The sequence below is a fragment of the Manduca sexta genome, chromosome 21 (genome assembly GCF_014839805.1).
Source record: "Manduca sexta isolate Smith_Timp_Sample1 chromosome 21, JHU_Msex_v1.0, whole genome shotgun sequence".
NCBI classification, from domain to species: Eukaryota; Metazoa; Arthropoda; class Insecta; order Lepidoptera; family Sphingidae; genus Manduca; species Manduca sexta.
In genome coordinates, this window is record NC_051135.1 from 542,305 (window position 1) to 549,666 (window position 7,362).

Here is a 7,362-nt window from a genome sequence, read left to right on the forward strand (position 1 = left end):
CATACTGCCAGTACTAATATAGCTCACATTGGTTATTGTTTGGTTTATACTCTTTGTTACTATACAGTTCCAACACCTAACAAAATAATTTCTCCCGACGTTTCGATGACGACGAAAAATAGTTTCATTTCAAAATCTAACATTCTCGTAAACATAAAAAATCAATTTCTAATATTTTTTTTTATGTTTAAATTAGTTCCCATAATCAAACAGTAATGGTACTACGTCACAGTATTTGAGCTGAGGACTGAAACCCTGTTCGATTCCGAGTTTGAACAATGTTATGCTAACATGATTTGCGGATTAGATTCCGTGGAGGAGATAACTTCTAACAATCATTTTCTGTAACATACCTGCAAATAAACACCTTGGAGCTGGATAGAATTAGAAAAGAACAGCAAAGAAGATGCAAAACGCTTATCACGAGTCTCTAATTCCAATATTACATGTGTTAAATTATTCATGAACATAAACGACCTATAGATTGATATAGACCGTGAAGAGAAATTATAATAAGCTAATATTGTAATTAAGCGTCACAAAGGTTTATCCGCTAATTACGTATATTGTAATATACCCATTATCTTGGCAGTCGTTCCACCTCAATAGATACGTACGTCGTTCCAAAGTCATTGATTAGCTACATGTATAAGTGTAGATATAGTTAAATTAGGTAACGGGATGTAGATTAACAAAGTAGTATGCCGGATAAAATCAAGAAATAATAGCATTAACATTGACCTCAATAAGTCCACTGCTGAACATTGGATTGGAAGACTTTTAGACCGACCTGTAAGAAGCGGCTAATATCCAAGATCCTGCGATTTTTATCAAGTTGTCTGTCGTATGTGGGTGCCAAAACTGCGCTTACGCGGATGGAGCCGCGAGCAACACCAACATTTATTATGTATTAGTAAAATTTAAGGTATTAAACAATTAACGGTTTGATTCGATTTAAGTTTGATTGTCATCATGAATCTAATGGTAGATTCTAAGTTAAGGGTTCTATATTTAGTCGTAGAGTAACATCTTGATAGCTAAATTCCGACTATCGTCTCTGAATTTACTAACTCAGTTATTACTTTACTAAACGAAGACAATTTTCCTGGAATCGCTGTCATTATAAGACAATTCCAAAGTCTGACCGTAGTTCGGTCCATATCCTGGTGTTTGTTTTTCAACAAAATAACTTTAACATAAAGATTCTCGTTCATTTTATTAACATTCACTCATAACAGTTTCATAAAATGTTCTTAACGTTTTAAAGACAGTTCCGCGGCAATTGTTTTATTTCCACATAACCTCAAGACTGTTAGTCTACAGTACGTTACTGCACAATTGTAAGACACTTTTCTAAATTGAAAGTGTTTCGCTTTCGTCATAATATCGTAATGTGATAGCATAAAGGTTAATGGTTCGTAACATAGTATGAGGTTACGTTAAGATTAGGGGAAGATGCTATTGTTCTCACCAAGTGTTTTGTGTAAATGCTTTCATTGAGGGTTAATGTTTTAATTATGTTGATGTTCTTTGATGTTTTCATAATGTTTAAGTTAAGGAATGTGGTTTGGTGCCTTTGGAATGATTACGTTATCTTTAGTGATTATATTATTTTTTAGCGATTTAATTGTTAAACGTGTTTTTTAAGTGTGCGTAGAGCATGCTGGCTTAATAATTTAAAATCGAAAATTAATAAAAATAATTTAATACGTATTAAATCGTGCCCTATTTATTACATATATATTGGATAAAATAATTTTTTGCTTTAGCCATTTACTTTTTTGTTACATATCAAAGGCCAGTTCTTTTATTCATTTGTTCCATAAATAATCGGTTAAGGACAGAGACCATGTCGCCAAAGTCCATAAATAGCCATTTTTTTCATCTTTACAGCTATCATAAACTTTAAAACATAAATTTAATACCGAGACTCATAATCATACATATTCTTTGTATCGTTCCTACCTTCATTTTATAAATTAAAATGTTTTGTATAACATATGTCCATCATTACATCAGTGACTGACATAAGTAATTTTCTTGTCTGATGAATAGAAGTTCGTCTGTTTTTGAAGTCAGTAGCAATTCTTTAATGCCGTCGTAAGTACCTTGGATATTATAATCATGATCGCCTCGTGTTTTAATTGAGCTTTTTAAAGGATTTGGTTTATTTTTGATTAATGTTTCCAGTGCATAAGAAAATATATGATAAGTGTCACTGAGTAACGCGGCTTTTCCACAAATTATATCTCATCTGAGGCATGATTTATGCCTAATAATTTCTTAAGTTTACGCGAATGTTAGTCATCCTAGTCCCCCTCGTGACCATGAAGGCTGCAAAGTCTTTGAAACGTCGGGCAAAAGTAAAATATTAAAACCGCGATGAAATCCGTAATAGTTTAATTTAAACATGATTTATGCCTTCAGCATGTTTAATACCACTCTCAACGTACAATATCACATTCAAATCCTTTTCTAAAAGATGAGCATTTAATATTTATCAAACAACTCTGGTATTATCCTTACAAAACAATTTTGCAAATGCAAAACTACTGTAGAGTGACATAAATCCTCCTTTTACTAGACAGGGTTGACACAAAAGAACAAGAATAAAACATCAGCATTCCTGCGGAGAGTAGGTGTGGCCCCTACATACGATCATCATGCGGGCATTCACACTAGACAGGACACGGCATTAAGGAATCTGTCTGAACTCTGAAGCTTTCATTTTGAAATGTGATATAAACTGCTCGTGTAGTACATGCATTATTCTAAACTGCATTGTGTTTAGTTTTTTTTTTCGTTCAAATTGCACTTGGTTATTTAGCAATTTGAATTTAAATTTGGAATTACGTTGGAATGAGATAATAGAAATGGCACGTTTTTTATGTAGATTTTAGATTGCGCTTTTATGGTAGTTTGTCTATCTTTTTTAAATTAAAACTCTAATTTGAATCTTTAATCCGATCCCGAGAATGAATCAATCAAAATAAATCATTTGAAAGCATGAAGGAAAAGCCTTTGTACTGATTGCTCTAATTTTGAGATAGATTAAAAATAGCGTTTGGGATCGCATATTGAAAAACAGCATCAAGTGTTATAATATTCAGTAATCACTATTAAAATTTACTCTTTTTTTAATCCCCGAAGGAAAAGAGGGGCGTAATAAGTTTAAGGTGTGTTTCTGTAAATATGTGACTGTGTATCTGTATATTTGGCTGTGGTATCGTAGCTCTTAAATGGATGGATCAATTTTGAGGCGTTTTTTTGTTTGGAAGCTAATAAGATAGAGATGGTTTTTAGCTTTAATTTAAAAATATTTATTCCGGCCTATAAACATCATCAGCTCTTTTCCTACTTTCACAGGTTCGACTGATTTGAACTATGACTTCGGTGGTAAGACTGATCTTCGGGTCCGAACCTCGAACCGGGAGATGAAAATTCTTCTTTAGCGGTCCCCCAACGCGACAACGTTTGGGTCAAGATTGGTTTGGTCAATTTACTCAAAGGATAAACAACCACATTTTATTCTTGACTTTTTAAAGGCTTTTTGTGTCGGGGTTTATTACATGAAGTATATTTATGGAAAGGGAGCTCCAACCCACTTAACCTAAAACATGATGCTTTGAAATTATACATAGTGTAATGGAAGTACCTAACGTGCGCCAATTCTTCTGAGTATAATCTGATAGTTGAGAAGAATCATCAATCAAACACACAAAACACTAGACGGTATCGATCTGTTACTTAGTACTAATGATTAGATTTTTGTTAAGAAAATATGTTTGAAGTAAAAAGCAAGGCTACGATATGGAAATTTATACGTACCCAGCGCTTTTCTTGCGTGAAGGTTATAATTCGAGTTGCGAAATATTAATTAATTTGAACTTAGATTATAATAGATTTTGTATAGGTAACTATAATTATGTAACAGGTAAACATTTTTTTGGGAGTTTTACAAATGTTCGACAACTCTTAAGGCCCTAGCGACGGCGTAGTTGTTTATTATTTGTTCATATTAGTATTTATTTTCTACTTGCCTGCCTCGTAGTTGTATTACGGTACGACTGCTGAGATCTCGCGTTCGATTCCCGGGTTGGGAAATGTGATATTAGATTTTTTTATAGTATCAGCTCGGAGTCTGGAATTAGTTCCCAATATGGCGGTAGGTTCGCCCCCTATCACACCATGGGACGGAATACGGAAAAAAGCGAAAATTAGGTGCACCTGGTATGGCTCTGCCTACCCCTTCGGAGATAAAGGGCGTGAGTGTGTGTGCGGTATTTTTTTTTCATAAAGCGATATAGGAGTTAAGAAGCATCATGCTTATATATTTATTAGATGTCATAAAGAAATGGATTCTGTGTGCCATATACAGGCTTTTAGGAACTAGTATAGAGTTTTATCGATAAACATGAGCATTTCGCGCTAACGAGACGAGTTTTTGTATCTATATTTTTCCCTGATATTTACGAAAATAAAGTTTTTGTATCCTTCCTATTGTAGGAGTCCTTCGGGATTTGGTAGTGGGGCATGCGTAGAATGCTTATTGTCCAACAATTTTGATTTCTCGTGACATTTATACTTCTACATACATACATACATACATACATAACATCACGCATTTATCCCCGAAGGGGTATGCAGAGGCGCAACTAGGGCACCCACTTTTCGCCAAGTATGTTCCGTCCCATGATGTGATAGGGGGCGAGCCTATCGCCATATCGGGCACAAATTCCAGACTCCGGGCTGATACTGAGCAGAAAAACCCAAATATCACTTTGCCCGACGCGGGATTCGAACCCAGGACCTCAGAGCGCTATTGTACCGGGCATGCAATACAACTACGCCACCGAGGCAGTCTTACTATACTTCTAAGCTTATTATATGTTACATACTACATTGTAAACTAATTGTAGTGCACTCCCTTTTACATAAACATTACAGTTGTGTGGGATATTTTAAACAATAACTATTTAAAATTGACCTCCTTGCTTGATGGTGTAGTACCACGGTAACATTTTGGATTAGGGGTAAACGATTGCTGTTATGTTTCTTTTATATGTCGTACGTATTTTAGGCTTACGTATTACTCTACCTCTACCAATAAAAAGTAAATTTTGTCTGGGCCTAATAATAAAATTAGATCAAAGTCTTCTTAACTGCAAGTGAGAGAATTCAATTCACTTTTTAATCAGTTTTTATACCAGCCAGGGTTATGCTATAAAATATTTAAATTTGTAATACCAATATACATATGATAGTTTAGTTAAGACCTCAAATTGTCTGCTTAACGTACAATAAAAATCTTTTAATCATTAAAGAGTTTTGTTGGCTGTACAACCGGTTGGCCTTCGCATTATTTTTTGTGTATACATATCCGCCAATGTTCGAACTTCGAACGCAATCTCATGCATATGCAACGTTTATGCATGCTGAGTTCTGGCAACAAATTTTAAACACGCCTTTTTATTAAATGATTTCGGATGTTTCTGGTGCCGAGTTCAAGGTAAAATTGTTTTATTTTGATACGACAGGAATACTGATTTGTTTATGTCATAAAAACAAAACGTGGTAATTATATAAATATTATTGCGTAAAGATTGCTAAAACTTTGTTTTGTTTTGGTTAATGTCTACTATTTTGTTACGTTTATCAAGGTTCAAAACGCAAATAAATAAATATTTGTAAATTCGTACATTAATTTATTAGATCTTACAACTTACAACTTCAGACAGTGGAGTTAATAATAAATAAATCAAAGACAACGTCAAGAGTACAATTCGTTGGCCAAAACGAATCCCAAAAAGATACACAAGGTAACAAATTGCCAATAAAAAGCTAACAAAATGCTGTGGGTAAGCATTCCGGTCAAAGCTGTAAATCCCGGTGCTCTGGCAATAAATCCCGGGGAAAAATATCGAAAGCCGTGTAATACAGTTAGAGACAGATGTGGCGGGATAAGGTGCAGTGGACATATTTCGGGGTTTCAGCTGTCTAATAATAGTATGCAGGGGACTTTCATTCCTAATGTGTGTTGTGGTTCGATGTTTCGGCGAGTTTTTTATATCCGAGGTAGTTGACGTAGCGGGCTGGAGGCCTAGAAGATTCCGGATGGAAGCTTGCCATTGAATGTAATTTGGTAGTTTTCGGTGTTTCGGTGAGTTTTTTATATCCGAGGTAGTTGACGTAGCGGGCTGGAGGCTTAGAAGATTCTAGACGGAAGCATTTAATGTAATTTAGTAGTAATTTACAAAGATATTATGCTTACGCATTGCACAAACTAGCTTTTAATCGCAGCTCCGTCTATTTTACAGAAAAACAAATTCTACATTTATAACATAATAGACTAAATTATAAAGCTCTGATTTTGTTAATTAAAACGCGTTCAGAACGTTCTTACACTAAATATTAGGAAGCTATATTGACGCTAATTGCTAAAAGCTAATTTTTGATCTGAAATCGCAATTTTATACGAGTGAAGTTTCGACCAAAGCCAGTATCACTATTCTTACTAGTTTTATTTCTAAATTGGCTTAAGATACTGGCTTGAAAGGAGAATAGATATGACGCAATGTTTATAACTAGTGTAAATACTTTTGGAGAAATATAACCGTTTCATCTCAGCATGGGCACGTGCTTTGAGAAGTGTGCAATTTTTTTTAAATGTGCAATATTATGCGGGCGTAGTTTCGAGCAAAGCCAATAGTACTGTTACTGGTTTCATTTCTGAATTATAATTAAGATACTAGCTTGAGAGGAGAAATGATATGACGCAATGTTTATAACTAAAGTAGTTTGATAGGGGAAGTGTGCAAAATAAAAAAAAATCATATAATATACTAAATACACGAGCGAAGTTTCGACCAAAGCCAGTATTGCTATACTAATCATTCCCCGTGGAGAAACGACAGTATTTACTATTAGGGCACAGCAAGGCCTTGCGTTGGTATGCGGTGCATTGAGATTGACCGGATTTCTTTGCCGCTGGCGATGGTACTTAATTATACAACCATTGAGTATGGTATGAGTGATACTTTCTAGGTTATGTTTTGTGCGTGCCGGCATTATTCTAATTTCTTTGTAAAAATATGAATCAGCGTTAACGTAATGTTTATTTGAATGAACATCGCTGTGGGTAATTTGTAAAGATATTGTATATTGGTCGACTTCGCAATCGAACTTAGCAGTCATGGGGTAGGGTGAACATTTTAGTAGCGAAGCACTTTTACTGTTATAATATTTCTTATAACACCTATTAGACCTGTTTGAAAAGGTAAGCCTGTATTACATTAATCTTTCGCCACTGGAATGACCTGAACCTAGTCACAGTTGAAAACGTTACGAATCTACAAGTGGATA